Source organism: Hippoglossus hippoglossus, chromosome 6 (genome assembly GCF_009819705.1).
Source record: "Hippoglossus hippoglossus isolate fHipHip1 chromosome 6, fHipHip1.pri, whole genome shotgun sequence".
Classification (NCBI taxonomy): domain Eukaryota; kingdom Metazoa; phylum Chordata; class Actinopteri; order Pleuronectiformes; family Pleuronectidae; genus Hippoglossus; species Hippoglossus hippoglossus.
The window spans coordinates 8,611,897-8,630,521 of NC_047156.1; the positions used below are offsets into that span (position 1 = coordinate 8,611,897).

The 18,625-nt window shown below is 42.2% G+C and overlaps 1 protein-coding gene across 4 annotated transcripts in view; it reads right to left on the reverse strand.

Moving 5' to 3' along the window:
- Nucleotides 1–18,625, reverse strand: part of trim44 (tripartite motif containing 44) — a 46,626-nt gene that overhangs the window by 5,456 nt on the left and 22,545 nt on the right. The window lies entirely within an intron of this gene.

Here is an 18,625-nt window from a genome sequence, read left to right on the forward strand (position 1 = left end):
GAGGGATCGTGCACGACGCCTGCCTCGACTTTGACTTTTGTCTCTCTGGTTCTATTCTTGTTTTGGCCTCTACCCCCCGGAGCTCGACAGGAGACGGAGGAGGGAGGCGTCCACGCCCTGATTAAGTTTGAATTCCCTGCTCTTGGCAGGGAAGCTGTAGGGCTCCTAAGTCATCATCTGGAAACACTCCCATCACGCTGTGGCAGCCTTGCAAAGCTTGATCCAGCCTCATTGCCATATGAATAATCATACTGCAGTGGCTCGGATATGCTGGATGGGTTTGTGGTGTGTGTGGAAAAAGATGAGGAGGAAAAGCAAACTGGAGGTTACTGATAGGGGAGTGAGGTTCTTCTTGATTAAACAAACAGGTTGAATGAGAATAAGGCTGTGTACACAACATTGGTGGTAAGAAAATTACTCCTGGGTTTGCATTTCGCTGATGCCATGTAAGTGTGCTCCATCACATAAGATGGCAGGGCCCATTTCTCAAGCCCCGGGGGCCTATGAGGTTTGGTCTAATGAGAGAGGATCCTTAATGGTTATTGATAGACCCTTACTCTTACCTTAACTCCCCCGGTGAAGCAGTGCACTCTGCCACTACTTAATGAAGTAAAACTTGTCACCTCTGCAGGATGATTTAACACTACAAACAGCTCCACGACAGGAGAGGACTGCGATATGGAAAAATAGATCAAATAAAGGAGTGAGAGGAGGAAAGAAATGAGTGCAGAGTCTTCATGACGCGAGGAAGGGAGAGTGATTGAAAAAAAGCCGGTATTGATTTGTAGAATACAATCTAATTATAAAAGAAGAGGAAAGTCAAAGTGTAGGTTATTATTAATGATCTGTAGAATCTAATTGGTCATTGTCCTGGAAAGCTTTGCATCTCTCTCTCTCTCTCTCTCTCTCTCTCTCTCTCTCTCTCTCTCTCTCTCTCTCTCTCTCTCTCTCTCTCTCTCTCATCTGCCAACCTCCTCCTTCTCTCTATGGATCTATGTTCTTTCTTTTCATCTGAGAGCCCCGTCTAAGGATGTGTAATTTTGAAATAGCCCCTGCAAACACCTTTCATTAAGAGCACCCCTGTGATCTTCCCCACACTTTGCACCGTGATGATCCTGCCAGCTACAATTTGAGATATGGATGTGTCCTAATGAGGAATGTGAAGGAAAAAACCAAGGAGGGCAAACGAGTGAGTCAAAGAAGTGGAGGACGACTTACGAAAAGGAAAAGACGATTTATGGGATTTTGAAGAAGGTGAAGAAAAGGAGACCAAAGGCAGGAGAGTCACGGCGTTGGCAGGAAGTGACATCATCTTGATCGGGGATTGTTGCTGAGGCTAAGACACAATGGAGAGATGGTGTGTGAGACTTATTCATTGTTCAGAGTTTCTACTGAAACTCCATATTAATGGGGCGACTGAATAACCAAATGGCGAGGGTGTGTGACATATGTGCATACGCCTTGAGCAGCAGGTTCCGGGTTTGACTACTGACCAGGCTGCTCGGACCGTGGTCAGATATGATGTCTTTGGGGTGTCCCGATAAGCAAAAATATCAGAGTGGACCATTTGCTGCAGGTCATTCCTCTACTTTCTTTCCCTTCATTTCCTGTTTGCCTTTCCTGTTTATGTCCAACAAAGACATTAAAAAAAGGTTAGCTAGTTTAAAAGCTTAAAAATACATTTATGCCACAATTAACCAGTTTTATTTGTGATTTTATGCATTTGCACAGACAATGAAAAAAAAAGCGATTTAATGGGAGATAAAATAAACTCAGTGGGGTGATGATTATATCTTCTATAAAACCATTTTATTTCAAGGGAGGCATTTTACTGTTGATTTATTATATATATATAGATAAATAAATATATAAAAAACAAATTGTCTATTTTCTATGACTTTCCAGTGGAGTTCATAATTACGCAGTGCCGAAACCATGTCTAAAATAATAACGATAAACTAATTTAGCAATTGATACAAGAAAATTGTCAGTTTTATTCCTCCAGGCACAACATTTTAAACCACTGCTTATTCTGTCCTGTCCGACCTTGATAAATGCTGAGTGTTTTCCTTTGAAGAGTTTAAAACTTGTTTGAATCTAATCTTCAAGACAGGCCTCAAGTGTTCGTACTGGAGACCGTACAGTGGGTTTTGATGTAGAAGCGTTTTGAGGTAGCCCAGGGGTTGGTGCTATAAGTTTACCCTGGACAACCCTGTTCAGAATGTATCTCAGCTTTCACAGTTGAATTGGATGACACACTTATCCTAAGCCCTCTGTGTAAAGTCTCCATTGTATTTGACCGTACTGGTTTCATTGTCTTCATTGACCATCACTTCCTGTGTTCACTGCATGATGTAGAATCAAAGGTGCAGTTAACACTACAGACCTGCATTTTGTGGATAATCACGTATTACCTCACATGCTAGCAGAGCTGTATGAATAGTATACTGTTTTTGCCCCCCTGTGTGTGTGTATGTACAAACTAACTCAACAACACATGACCAGATTTCCACCAAACGTGGTGGGAGCAATACTGGGGAGGGTATCTCCAGAAAGTTTAACGTTCGGAGCTGATTGGTAAAAGTCATAGGTCAAGGTCAACAAAAATAAGGTCTGAAATACACATTTTCCAAGATATCTCCTCAAATATTAGCAATATGCAAATGTAGTAATGCAATAACATTCATTCTTCATCATATGGTATAAATGCCATCACCATGACCTCATAAAATACGTCTATATAAAGTGTGCACACAGGATATGCATCGCCCTTCCAGTTATTTTCATTTCAGCTTTGTAATGTAACACAGATTAGAGATGTCCTCTGCTAACAACTGCATTTAAACATCCATACTCTAATCTTGTCTTATTAAAAACCGATCTGCTCAGGCAGCTGCTCAGAGTTTACGGGCTAAAAAGAAAGAAAAGGACTCTGTCGTGACTCTACTGATGCTTCACCGGTTCCCTGTTATTTTTAGAAGTGAATTTTTTAAAAATGCAAGTGATTACTTTCAAAGCGTGACTGGGTCCGCCCCATGCTACATCACAGACCTTTTGACAGCAAATGACTCGCACAGATTGTGATCATCACATGAAGCCTCTCTGTTGTTTTCAAAGTAAACTGAAGACTAAAGGTAACAGTGATCTGCACTTCAGAATAAAAGAACCGGAGGAGATAAGGTTGGAGAGTTCAGTCAAATCTTTAGTCACCTTTTCATGCTTGATTAAATAGTTTCTTGACGCCTTTTTCCTCAATTCGTCCTCTTTAACAATTCATCTCATGAGCAGATGTTTCTTTTAACCTGTGGACGTCTTCATTTATTTGTATTCCTTTAATCTATTTGTATCTCCAGACAACTGTATAAAACACTGTGTTCCTCCTGCGACAGAGTTTCTGCTCTGCCCTGGCAGACACTGAAATCCTCAGCGAGCGTGACAACAGTTGTTGAGGAGCGAGGACTTTATTAAGATTCTGTGGTGAGAGGCTGCTGCGTGGGCACAGGTGCTGCCAGCTGTGCAGGTGCTGGGCTGTTCGGTGAAACACGGACTCACAGGATCCGAATGTTATGCACGTCTGATTAACTGACGCAGTTCGACTTGATGATGTGACAGTCAGTCATGAAATGTGACCGAAATCTGTGAGGTGGTAGGAGGCTATATGCAGGACACTGTCTGACACACACAAATGATATTGTATTTGTTTGCACTACAGAACGCACTGGTTTGCCCAGTTTTATATTACTCAACTTTAGAAGTAGCCTGGGGTTTACATACAGCCCCCAAAAAAACTAGATGGCTGTCGTGAAACTTATCTCCTTAAGCTAAAACTGCATCCATGTCTGATGTTCTCTAATGCAGTCATACAGATACACACAAAGTCTGCACACCACACACATTTAAAACCCTGATACTAATGATACGCCTCGAGACAACGAAAACAACCACGACACTGCTCATCCTCCATGAGATGGAAGAAAAATCTACACGGTGTCAAAGTGTCCCTGGGCATGTTAATGATGAATCTGTAAAAGCTCCTTATAGCCCACATCTGAGCCCACGTTGAGCCACAGTTGCAGAATTATTGGCTTTGTTTACACAGATAGTGATTTATTGGGCTGTGGAGCTTTTTTCTCTCAAGGACATTTAACCGTCTGTGCTCATGATATCCAAACTCACCACCGCACAAATAGTTACAGTTTAATATCTGAATGACAGCGTGATCAAGGCAAGGAAAGTCTGCTCTTGACATGAGATTTTTTGCAATTATATTTAGTTGTTGGGATGAAACTCTTTAGATGTGTTATTGACTGGAATTAGTGAAGGAGAGTGAAACAAACAAGAGACAGTCAAGAGACAGCTTTCCATCATCCTCTATGATACAAACTCTGAGCTGACTGAAAAATTACTACAAACAGTGACCGTTTGCTTCAGACTCAGTGGTCTATTCATACTGTTCACTGGGACTGTCTTCCCAGTGGAAAACAATGCAGCACCCTGTGGTGTTTCCGTGCTCCAAAGACTTAATCAGTTCACGGAGGAAGCGGAGAGACAAGGCACAACAACAGGCAATGCATCATGGTACAGGGGACAGGGAGCTGGGGGCTTTAATATGACCCTTTGTGAGCAGCGTGGCTTATTCATCAGAGCAAATCGGGAGCGGCTAGGATAAATCCATCTTATCATCCACCAGATGTATCGCCTCAAGTATCCCCCATTCAAACTCATGTTCATGCATGCCATTATTTTTAAATGTACATGGGGAAGTGCGGGTGCTTACCCCTGCAGTCAACTCACTGCGTGTTGCAAGTATTATGCTGGAAATGCCTCCTCCTGCATGCAGACTGTGCACAGCGAGGCGGAAAGGTCGGTGATGCGGAAACAAATAGTGTGCCGATGCTCCTCCAATCAGAATAATCACACAGGTTTGTTCGTGCTGCGGCAGCTGCAAGGAGTTGGATGAACTAATTTCCCCGACGCAGGTACCCGCTGTTAATCATACAGAGGAATTAATGCGAAGCAATTCAGATAAGAGCATTAGACCACTAGAAAGACTCAATCTTACATTGGCTCATTTAGTGATTTTACAATTTCTGCGGCTGTGAGGGCAATTGAGGAATTAATTGAGGAGAACTGCAGCAATCCCACTTGATGCATGCTGTCCACAAAAATATAACAGCTCATTAACGCAAGTGTGAAATTCAAACTGACCTGAACATGAAGATAAGCATCCCTGTTGTCACATGCTTCATGTATATGACTGTATGTGGACCACCATCATACTTCCTTTGCCCTGCAGGCACAGGACTGACTGTGCTTTCCAATTTTCCACAGCTACTCCTCTTGGTCACAAATTAAATGGCAATGAATGACGCTAAGAAGATTCCGTATAGAAAAGCAAGGAGGAGATAATGAGATTGCCTTAATGGTTCCCCACTGTATAACAAAGAGAGGTGAGGGGGTACAGACATGTTGGATGTAGTAACAAGAGGTTTGATCTTCAGGAATTTTCTTTTCTGCTGCTATTTATTTGACATACTTACAAATATAGTAAAACTCAGATCCATAAAGGAACCCGAGGGATGTTTATGAAAGAGGATAAATGGCTCCCTGTAAATGCTGCTGTGTTCAACGGTGTCTCACTATGGAGGAAACCCATAACCCCGGAGTGGTGCTGCTCAAAATCTAACAACCTGAGATCAGTTTACAGAGCACAGCAGAGGTAACAGGCCATCTGTTAATAACTCTGAATATAATGTATAAGAGTCAGCGGGGTTCCACAAAACTGCTTAAAGACAAACCAATGTTTCAATAACTGAAAATGACCTCAACAATAAAGGGTATCCATTTACAAAGAAAGACAACATTTCTGCTCCTGGCAATGATAATACAATTAGTTTATGGCTCAGCTAAAAACTGAGGGATAAAGTTGTGATTCATAAGGGAGAGCGGGTCGAACCAGAAGTTCGCTGGTTTGATGCCCATACATCAAACAAGCAGCTTTTTAGCAGGCAACTACAGTCTACATGCCAAAGTGTCCTTTTAACACCTCAATGGTTTATCATGATAGCATTGATAGTAATAAGTGTTACTTTTATTTCGGAATTCTATCAAATTGCGTGTAGATCTTCTCTGATTAAAGCCCATAACGAGCTCTGTCAGAGTAGTTATTTTAGGCCACTAATATTAGGCAGAGTGAACTCATATATCTCCAGCCAGGTTGAGCTTGCTGCATTGCACAGGTGCCAGGTCTGAGGATATCTGATTTGGAAAGACTTTTTTTTTTTTTAAAGATGCCAACTGTGTCTTTGGTTTAAATTGAAATTTCGGTCGTAAATAAAACCCCTTTGAAGTTTTAATCTAAAGCTCAGAGTGAGGAAAGGACATATTGGAGAGATAAAGCTTTATCTGTCCTTCACAAAGCACAAAGCATCAGCTAACAGGTAAAGAATAGTGAGCAGCAACACCGACCCTCAGTCTCCTTTTTATTTAAGATTCTTCTTAAATTCTACCTTTCTTATCCCTTTTCATGCATCTTCTTTTTTCAACCTGCTTTTTGCTTACTTTTTCTTCCCATCTCTCCCTTCGTTCGCCCACGTCTCCTGTCTGTCCTTCTCTGCCCTTTTGTCGTCTCCACAGACACCATCGATTCAGGGTTGCTGAAGGGAGTCCTTCCTCGCCTGATCTGCACAGTCTGTCATGTGACCACTGAGCTGGCTCTGCCCCATGGCCAGACAGCCATTATGAAGACTGACTGGTCACAGCAGCACCCACACACTTGGCAGGCTGGCAAAGCTGCCCCCTGTTGCCTCTTTCAAACAACTCCCTCTCTAACAGCAGAACGCCGGCGCCACGTTGAATAAGTGCACCGCCCAGGTGCCCCGACGTGCTGTCTCAGGATCTGAATGGCTCTGGAGATTTTAAAATTAAAAGCCTCTTTACAGCACACTTGGCACAATGATATTGACTCCCCCTCTGTCTGTACTCTCCTCTATCAGAGATGGAGGGATGTCAGATCCACATATGACCATTGGGAGAAGGTGGAACAGAGGAAAAAGGGAGAGAAAAGAGTGTGTCGCTGAGACAGAGTTGGAGAACAGACCGGCCATTAGGCAAAGCCTTCTGTCACATGAAAACTCCCCCTCCCTTGAATCCAAGCCCTGTCATCCAAGCCTTCAGTGTGAAGGATGCCCGGACAGGCAGCACAGAAAACCAGGGCTCCAGACTGTCACAACTCTCATCTCGGCTGATAAAAATCTCATATGCCTCATCTATCGCTCGCTGCTTCTTCTTCCTCTGCAAAATGTTCAACACACTGTGGGATGAAGGACTTTCCTCAGGGTGCAATAAAGATCTTCCTTTTGCAGCAAAATAGATGAAAATTTATGATTTCTATACCACGAGGAAAGTACAAATGCAAATTGTGCACTTAAATGCAAAGTATCAGACTCCACAGACAGCGCTGGACAAACTGAAACTACTTTAGGCTTTATTAGTCTGAAGTGAAATTTGTTGTGTTCTTGCAGAAGCAGCATGGTGAGATGTAACTTTGCAACACAGTGAAACACAGTCATGGGGCTTGACAGCTCCCCGGTGCTCATGACTAATAAAGTTTTATGTGTACTAATGCATCCTGCAAAGCAGCAGACATAAAAGCCTGCCAAGCCTCTATCAGACATTTCATCATCAGGAAAGTCGAAGCCATTTCATTGTTGGGTTTTTTTTGTAAGAAAAATCGAGAGGCATGTCTATCCTTTGGATATGGATTTTATCTGTAACCATGAGTGAATACATCATTTCTAATTAAAACATGCAAATGTGTCTCTGTATGTGAACAAAATTCACAAAGATCATAAAAAGATAGAGATAGTTAACAGTTTAGTGGGGAAATCTCTGGTTCAAAGGCAAGACTCAGACACAAACTGAGAAAAAGCAATTAATTTTTCGCTCACATCCCTCCCGTCACACACCGACGCTGGATTAAGGTGATTTTGCAAAGTGCATGCTAAGTCTCCCATTAAAATCCTGGGGTAGTTAAATCCCGACCATCTCCTCATTCCTCTCGAGCCGATACTATAAATCTACACGGTGACAGGGCTCGTCTTGGAGCAGCTGAATTAAACATGCCAACATTCGCGCTCACCTCCCCTTCCCTCACTTTTAGAATAACTGAGCAGGGGGACGGACTCTGGACGGGGGAACAGGGAGAGTGTCCTGACAACTGCCCCACTGAGTCGTCACACACGTGCTATGACGCTGTTGCTATATCCAGCTGTGGAAGGGAGATGTTCTGAACGCTGTGTTCGTGCTAGAGCCGTTTCTGGGTTGACAGTTCATACCTACGGCCGCAGGTTTGATAAGACACTGATTCATTGCCCCTTGGTTCAGCCTGCCACTATCATCCTCCTACATCTCCGCCGAGCCGAAATCAGACCTGTAATTCCACCCAAGGGGTTACACACCGTGATGCGTGCGTGTGTGTGTGTGGTGGACATAGTAGAGATGGCTGCTTTGTTGTTTATCTTAATTATCCAAGCCTTGCAATTGTGTGTGTGTGTGTTTGTGTGTGGGACTGTGTGTCATGTTTATCGGGGGGTTTAGAATGAATAATGAATGTTTACACACTGTGTGACATTTTTCCAGCACTTTTACTTGTGTGTGCTGTAGCATTGCATGCGTGATAGGGGTGCAGGGGCGAATCTGTGCAGATCCAATATGACAATCTGCCTTGTGGATATATCACAGGGAGAGGAGATGTGTGTGTGTGTGTGTGAGAGAGAGAGAGAGTGAGTGAGAGAGACAGAGAAAAAGGACGTGTGAGAGAGAATATGTGCAGACTTTCCAGAGAACCTATTTTCCTGTAAATGATATCATACCAGGACAAGATACGTGACAGCAGAGAGAGGCTGTGTCCGAAATCACCCACTCGTTCACTAACCCCTACTTCACTATATAGGAACCTCTGAGGACAATACAGTGAGCTCATTGACAAAAGATTTGTCGCAGGATTAAAGACAAACAACAACAACAACGCCAGCTGGTGAAAAATCCCACAATAACGTTTAAATGTTTATTTTAAACTTCGTTTTAATACTTTTAGGTTAAAAAAACATGTGGAATGATGATCTTTAAATGTAGAAATAAACTTGTTGTACACTACTTTTCGTGATGCATTGTGGGAGAGTGCACCATATAGGGCATATAAATTTCACTAAACATTAGGACAGCACTAAAAAATGGCAAACTCGCCATAAAGTGGACTATATAGTGATTAGTGAGTGATTTCACACAGAGTCATGGCAGCCTTATTCAATCCAAATAAAATGATTCTCAAATGGAAACAAACCTACAACATCCTGCAACATCAGACCAATTAGCAACCGGCTGATTGACAGGCACTAATTTCCTGAGGTGGTGATTTCAGTTAACAACACTGACTTTTGCTGATCATTCTAGTTCAGCCTATGGAAGTTCAGTCCAGTTAAGCAGTTTGAAAATACCAAAATAAAAGAACACCAGTGAGTGTTTAGATTGTTTGATTATGAATGTGTCTGTCTGAAAACAAATTTCATCTTTCAACCTAGTGCTCCAACTAAAAATAGACATACCAGAGGCGTAGCTCTAAGGATAGCAATGCTAATCTGTTGCTACGTTCACTTTGTTCCACAAAAGCCGGTATCACACCCGCTATTGGGAACATTATTGTGCACAGACATTCATGGTCTCCAGAGGATAAACTATAAGGGAGCACTTACACTTGTATGCTTCTCATTCACTTTAAGTGAGGTGACTTGTGCATTGGCAAACTGCAGTGTTATTCCTTTGCTTTGCTTGTGCTGTGTACAATAGAAGTTGTAAGCAAATATTCAAGCACAAATCAATTCAAATACAGGTCCTGTCTGACATCAAACGTCAAGTTGAGCCAGGAGAGGAAGGAAGAGGCGGCCGGCGAACCTGTCGTGCTTCTGGAGTTTATTATAGCATGGACAGCTAGCATGGCACTTTTGGATGAAAGCCGTCTCTCTTGTGTGTCCCGAGCAGGAACCTGTGATTGCTGCAGGCAATGCTCGTTATCAAAAGTTAAAGCAACGCGTACCCGTGAGTTTTGCTGAGTAATTTTTGTGATGCCTGGACATATTGTCAGCAGGCGCCACCAAACAATGGCATTTTGGAGTTTTGAAGACTATTAATTGGATTGCTATGTTTGGCTCAGACACATAATAATCTCTGGTGAAGAATTGTCAGAACTTTGGCAATTTCTCCCTATTCAGATTGAAATTAAAATTTCCTTCCCATCAGTCTCAACTGCACTTTTTATGATCTCACATCTTCGCAAATGATTGCATAGCTGCAGAAATACACACCGGCACTACACTACACACACTCCCACCTCAAGTATCTGTGCTCAGAGGGGAAAGTGAGCTGTAATCAACACATTTGGATTCATCATTTCTCCCACCAATTCCTTGCCGTCTTTCTCCACGAACAGAACACACAAACCACAGAGGCTTCTTTGACAATGTGATTATGAGATTGGACAGCTGGAGAAATATGGGTGGGTAATTTAATGAGCAGGTGCAGAGAAGAAAATAAAAATTACAAGATGGGTTCGGAGAAAAAAGGATTGCGGCACACGCTGTTCTGTATTCATAAATAATGAAGTAGATAATGACACGTCAACACCGCTTATTTAATTTACTGCCGCAGACAGTGAATGAGGATTGTTTCTCAGTCTCAGTGACTCAGTATGATGTTGAACACTGAGCTACATGTTAGATAGCATAAGGTTATCACGGAGGGAATATCAGGGAGGAAGCAGATATAAAAATACGGACCACTGGAAGAGACAAAATGCTCATTCCAGGAAGCTTAGTGAAGTTTACCATCAGAGACTAACCTATTGTTGCTGTCTAGTGCTCTGGAGCTTTCTGAAATATTATTTGCCACGCTCTCTTTCATTTTTCACGCCTTTTCCTTCTGTATTACCAATTTGCCCAGAGAGCTTACTGTTGTTTCCACATCTTCAACCTTCCTTTTTTTAATCTTTTCTCTTCAGTAGTTACCCCACATCGTCCATGTTGGAGGGGATAACATCTCTAGAGCCTAGATACATCATGCCAGCCTGGTTACATTTTCAAAATACATAAAGAATCCACTACTGAATTCGTACCATTTTGTTCCCTGCATGCCTTTATAATTAGAAAGCTTAAAATAACGATAACACAAAAAAAGTCATTGATTTTTATCTTGCACAAAGTCCCTCTGGATAAGAGCAGCAGCCTGATATGTAGAATATGAATTGCAAAGGTTCTCAACCCATTACTGTAAGGTCTAGTCTTTTTTTATACTTCGAGGCAGAGTTCAACAAATATGAATATTTAAAGACTCCTGTGGTGCTCCTTGTTAAATTGTTAAATCTCTATTTTTCAATGTCAGCGGAACAAACTCGACAATCGATCCGTTTGTCGAGGTATAACGTCCCCATGCTGATCTCTGACAAAAAAAAAAGAAACCTTCAGCACAAACACATGAAAACACACACATACGAACAGACTAAATTAAATGTGCGTGTGTCCAAACACACCTTCGCACAGCAGCATGAAGCCAAGGGAAGGTACAGTATATGGGAGAGAGCTGTATTTTACACATGAATTAACAATCCATTATGCATGGGCACTATGGGCTCTGAGCATCAACACAAACACAGTCCTAACCTGATTCTGCCGCACTATAGCCTCGAATGCATCACAGGCACTTAACGCCGGCTCCCTGCATCCTGGGATCACAGACAACACACACAGCACTTGGCACAGCCCTCGAATCGCTCTACACGGCAGATCAATACTGGAAGCACTCTTAAGGCTCTTTTCAAAGCTCTATACAGTCTGTACCTGGCCTGCACAGGCATGTGCTGTAGGAAAGTAACCCCCAACAAATCCTGAAGCAGAACCAATACAACTCGGCTGAATTCAAAACCTCAAATACAATAAACTTATCAGCTGGCAAAACGTACTGCAGTCAAATCCAATATCAAAAGATGGAGTTTCTGTTTGAACTCATCTTCACATCCAACATGTCTATTTCACAAATACATTTCTACCTGTTGGGTAGTTTTTTTAAACACTTTGTCAGGCGACACAGTCACGATTCATTCTTCGCTTTAATAGGATATTCAAACAAAAAGTGGAGTGAATACCTCTGCTAAGACCAAACAGTCCCCTTAAATTCAATCAAGCCGCACCAATCATTACAAACTCATCAGTCCCTTAAATGTGCCCCTTATAATTTTCAATCAAGATTCATAAATCATTATCCTCGCACAACCTTTGTCTGCATCCGTACCAACATTTAATGGATTCTTTCTTGGCTGTGTCCCATGCTTCCACTAAGTTTCATGGAAATCCAGACAGTAGTTTTTCGTGAAATCTTGCTGAAAACCCAACCAACCAACCAACCAACAAACAAACAAACAAACAAACAAATGGATAGGGGTTAAAACATATCCTCCTTTATGTGCAGGTAATTATACAGCTTCTATTTCCCAGCTCGCTCTATGACCCACCATATTGGACAGGAAGGCTCCCTGGTGCAAACGTAAAATAGATGGGTGGTGCTTAACCAAGCCTGACTCTAAATCAGAGGCATTTTTTGGAGGTAAATTACCCCATTTGTATTCAGGAAAAGTTTCTGGGGAAACAAATAACTGCCATTCGTCACCACAAAAGACAAACTCAGCTGAAGCGTACACACTCTTATCCTTTCATATTTTCCCCCTTTAACACCTCTGCACACACACTTCTCCCTCTACTCTTCCAAAAACTGTTTGATGTTAGTCATGCTATTGCTGACAGTATCCATAAAACACGCAGGCCCACACACAGACACAACGCAACAACACAACACACATACCAATGAATGACATCTGAAAAAAACTGGAGAAATGTTGTGCATGTGGCATGAATTATGCATGCTTATAGTCTCTTATCATCTAAATACATGTCTCTCTATTTGTCAGTTTGGTTTGTGTGTGCTTTGCATTGATGTGGGACCTCAGATCCAGTCCTGTGGAATAGTGATGGCTGAGAGACAGAGAAGACGAGGAGACAGAGGAAGCGAGAGAAGAGAGAAAGAAAAAGGGAGAGAGAGAAAGAGGGAGAAAAAGAAAGAGGAGAAAATTTAATTTGTGTAGTCCCCACCAAGTTTGAAGTCAATCGGATGAGTGGTTGTCGAGGAAATTTGAAGAAAGTAAGACTGACAGATAATGTTTAGTAAGATTGTACTTGCTATCATGGCCCGTATTTGCATATAATTGTATATTTATAACCATCTGACAATGTTAAGAATTTTCTGTACCGCATTGGCAGAATAGGTCTGTGATCTGTCAGGCCAATAAACTTAATCAAATGTGAATTTGAAGTTAAGAGAGACAGAGGAAGCTGGTGGTGTATTAATGAAGAGCTTTTAGTACAGTCAGAACAAGCAGCTGGGCCTTACACACAGTAAAACAGATACAGATGCATCTAACTGAAACACTTTAAATTATTAAATGGGGGCATGTACACACACACAGACAGACAGGCAGACACACACACACACACTCACACAAAGGCAAGAGGCTCTGTCGTGGCTCCTTTTGTAGCAGGCGATATAAATTTTTAATTAGAGGAAATGCGACTCCCTCTTTCCAGGCCCTCGTCTCTTGGCTCTGTCCGGTGTCCCCTGACCACGCTCCCCCGACACCTCCCTGCTTCACTCAACTCATCTATTTGACCCAGTGAAGGGTGAGCGGCTCAGACAGACAGATAAGCCCTGTCCCCAAAGCACCCATTTGGCTTTACTGCCGGCTCCCCCCCCCTTTTTTCCTTGCTCTGTGTGTTCACGGGAGTGTACACCATGATTGAGGGTGCTCAACAGCCTTCACTCAGCGAGACATGGTGAGTGAATTGCCCCATTGCTCGGTTCTGCCAGTGAGCGTCCAATGGAAGGAGTTTACAAGTATGGAGTTGACTAAATGCAAAATGAAAGACAGAGGGCAGGGAGTGCATAAAGCTCTCACAGAGTTCAAAATAGATGGCTTAGACAGATCAACACACCTGAACACTAGCTCTCATGAATCACAAACTTTTCCTGACACTTCTCGGAGGGGCTGTTTGTGAGAACGCAAATATCCAGGCCAGTTGGTTCAAGAACTTCTCCTGGTAGCTGATAAAATATCAGAAAACAACCAATATCTCATATTGAAAAAATATATATCCACATACACGTCATCTGAGAAAAATGTCAACTCTGGAAGTCGAGATTCGAGAGCTTTCGGTGAAAAGGGCCGACGATGGTGTTGTGCCGTGAACAAAAACATGTTTTTCTTGCCTCCTGCTGCTCTTCCTTGTTGCCTCCCCTCGTCTGAATGTTCCAAACATTTGCCTGTTGTTGTGAATGCATCTGACTTGGACAATCTCCTGCAGCATTCTTCATACATGAAAGGAAAAATGTCCGCTCACAATTTTCCGGACATTTTCTGGAGTTCATGTCTCAAAACAGCTTATGCTGTATTTCTGCCTATTAGTCCACATTTCTGTTTGTTTAACATGTGTTAAAGAGGAACACAAATTTCCATCAAAGGATCAGATACTGATGTAGCCACAGGACATTTTTAATTAAAAACTATTCTATCAAAATACCAGTAATGTGTTTGAGCTAAACAAAAAAAGGAGAGACCATCTAGGTCATTTATAAATGACGCCTGAATGCACAGCTATGTGAATGAGAGTGTATGACCATGAGAATGTATGGTGATTCATAATCCAAGAAAAACAGTTTTCATTCAAATTTAATGGGATTGATTTGTCCTTGATGGAAGAAATGACGAAGCAGATAAGTGATTGCACTGAACGAAGGTTACAGGCTAATTTACGTTTGGAAGAAAATTTGGCTAACCTGCAAAATAAAGTGCACACACTGAGGTAAAAAATAATACTAATACACCCTAAAAATACCACATAATGAGCTCTATACATGTGTATTTCTTCTGGGGGCAAAAGGTTATTCATGATTCTCATGTAAATTTCTTTCCATACTGCAAGATAATCTTTTCAACGCTGTGTCAATCTCAAGTCATAAATCTCCATGTTGTTTCTTGGAAGTGCTGAAGTCTGCAACAGCTTGGGAAAGTTGAACAAGTCTGGTATAGAAAATTGTATCACTACAAAAAACTCCTCTTTTAGATAAGGGTAGTAAAAAGGTCAGGAGGAGGAGGCAGGGTAGTGTATTCACAGCATCATTCTCGTCTTGGAAAAGTTTATGAGAAAAAGTAACTTATCGAGAGCGAGCTGAAGATTACACGTTGCTGGCTTTCAGAGCTGCATCTCGTCCTCAGAGTTTAAGGGGGCATACATTCTATGAACAAAGGCAATAAATTATTACCATGACAGAATAAACAAATAGAAACTAAAACATCCATCAACCCTTATGTCCAGCGGGCATGCTGTTGTGGATTCTACAGAAATTAATGACGCCTTTAGAGGCTAATATAAAGAATTATTCAAGACAAAAAATGAAATAATTTAACAAAACCAAACCTTGATATGTAAAAATTTTCGCTAAACATTTATAAAGATGAATGCTAAATATCATTTATAGATATAAAAATGAATACCAAGGATGGAAATAGTTGTCTACAGAGAACATATCCTCCAAGGTCCCAACAGAGGAGGGAATTTAAGTCTAGCGGATGGAATTCCTCAGTGTGCGACTCTTTTCCTCTGACTGACTCTCACTGTCTTTGCAACCATTTCCCTCTTATGCATCATATCTCCAGAGAGAGCATAAAAGTGGGTTTCTGGAATTAAAACATTACTGCAGCAGTAATCCCTTTCTCCTCATCCCTCCTTTGTGTGTGTTTATGTGCTCAAACAGTCAGAGACGCTCTTCTGTTATTATCAGTGGCCATGGTAACCATTGATGTACCGTGGCCCTGAGATCACCAAAATGTGAAAGCAAAGTAATTGTGTGTCGGGCTTCCAGAAAAAAAATTAATTTAACTGTTGTTATTATTTCTTTCAACCTTTGAAACACAAAATACTACACAATGAGATGCTAGCATAGCTAAACGATTAACAACTATATTATATGGATGCATACACCAAGGAATAATAAAGATGCATAAGCTAATGAGGAGAGCACATACAGTATATACACACATACACTTGCCTCTGCCAAGGCCCAACAGTCCCCTTAAGAAACCACATTTTAATTCACCAGATCTGGATTTATCTACTACAAAATTCACACTTTCATCGGTCCCCTGAAAATGCCAGTTTTTCTTCATCAAGATCCATGAATTATTCTCTGAGAAAAGCCCAATATCTCACAATGTCAAAGAAAGTGAAAATTTAATAGATCCTTTCCTGACCCAAACCGCAGCCTTCTGCCAAGTTTCGTGGTAATCCATAGTTTTTGTGAAATCCTGCTAACTAACAGATAAACAAACAAACACAGACGAAAACATAATAATGAAGATACAAACATGGAGATGTACTGTAAACACACGTAAACACACACACACACACACACACACACACACACACACACACACACACACACACAAAAGGTGCAAGTTAGGGAAAGGGGTTGTTTTGGCAATTGAGGGGGAGGAATACAAATGAAAATTACAATGCATCACATTGGAGGCAGGAGGGTGCGAGTGTTCGTCTATGGGGAGTAAAATAAGATTCATATTCAAAGGAGAACAAATCTCGTCAGGCATGGAGTGCCTATCTGTTGAGAGGCTTGAGAAGTAGCAGGGAATTGTATTGATGAGGAAGTCCGGGAAAGATGCAGATGGGTGCAGGATAGTGGTCCTGTGGGGACGCTCCGTCTATGGCAGCGATATGGGTCTCAGACAGCAGATTAGTGTTTCTGCTCCATAATCAATTTGCTGTCTGGAACCAGTTGCACGTGACCCCTAAACACCCACTCTTCTTCACTTGATCCTGCAAAAAATCCCTTCTCCTTCCACTATCTTTCTTCCTCCTCCAATTTCACTTCCTTTCCCCTTCTTTTGTCCTGTTCATCCCTTTGTCTGCTTCACCTTAATCTCCAGCACTAAGATAATGCAGTAAACAACAACAAAGGTATGTTGTGCTTCATGTTAGAGTTACTTTTTTTCCGACTCGTCTCTACCTTTACTTGTCCTTGTATCTTTCTTCAAAATGTGTGTCATTTTCCACCGATTCTGCACCCACTGCGTTTTATGGCAGGTTGAGGGACTTTGGGAGTGAGAGAGCGATAGAGGGAAAGAGAGGGGGGGGGGAAGAGGACGAGAGAGAGAGAGAGAGAGAGAGAGAGAGAGAGAGAGAGAGAGAGAGAGAGAGAGAGAGAGTAACCTTAGCCAAGGACAAACTATTAGCTCCATCTCACCCTTGGGTGCAAGCTTATTGCCATCTGCTCCAGAGCTTAAAAATCATTAGGCTGGTTGACCAATCAATAATATATAACAGCTTGTGTGCCAGTCCTGGTCATTTGTTTCTTTCCTTAATATAAGTAAGGCACTCCAGAGAGGAAATAAGAGGATATATTTCCCACATGCAGGCAACGCAGAAATATAAATAGTACAAAGTGAAATTAAAAATTCAGTAAAACAAACACGTTTTCCATTGAAGGTGTATTTTGCAGAACATTGGACTATTTTTTTCTATACAGCGGTGAGCCTGTATTTAAGATAAAGTCTCATGGAAAATAAGAATCTTTCCCTCCGAGGACAGATGTGCTGGTATTTGCTGAGGGCTGAGTGTGTGTGTGTGTGTGTGTGTATGTTTGTGTTGTTTGTGCCGTTGAGATGAAAGCCCAGAGAGACAGCTAAGGGGAGAAGCCGAGACAGCAGGTGGTGCTAGGTGCGCTCCTGCTGTGGGTGAAGGAGGCGGAAGGGTGTTTGGTGTCAACAGATCAATAACGTGTGAGACTGGGAAGAGAACTATCCATTGCAGACTGTCTGACACAGACAGAGATAAAGGTGAGAGATGTAGTCTAAGCAAAAAAAAAACAACGACACAAACAAACTCTTACAGCAGCTGAAACTAATACGGCTGCATCTGTCCAGTCTGCGTTCTGCCGTTCTCTTACACATGCCGGCGGGGTTGAGGAAAGCAGAGATGTAAATGCTCTGCTGTGTCAGGGGGATCGACGTGACCCTCACTAATGACGCTACAGCTTGTCTTAACATGCATGCGTATACAGTAAGCACAGCACACGCACTGTTACCACAGCCCCCTGATTGGACCGGGCAGATTGTCACCTCCTCTGATTCCAGTGGGCACATACAGATGAGAGCTGCTAATTGCCTCGCTGGGGCGCCGACGTGACTCGCATGTGACCGGAACGGTTTGGAGGCTTGGGAGTGGCTGCTGTGTGTAGATGACCCCATGTCTGTATCTGAGTTTGTAAAAATGTCTGAGGGTAAAAGGTGAAAGTATAAAGGGGGAGAAAAAGACTTGAAGTGTGTGTTATTTTGCAAGATGAATACTTGTCAGTCTCATGATGGGTGACGGCACAAGGACCTGAGCACGGAGCCTCTGCAGGCTCCTTATTCGCTGCTAAACTGTGCGGCTAGAGCAAGTAAAATGAAAGTCAATCA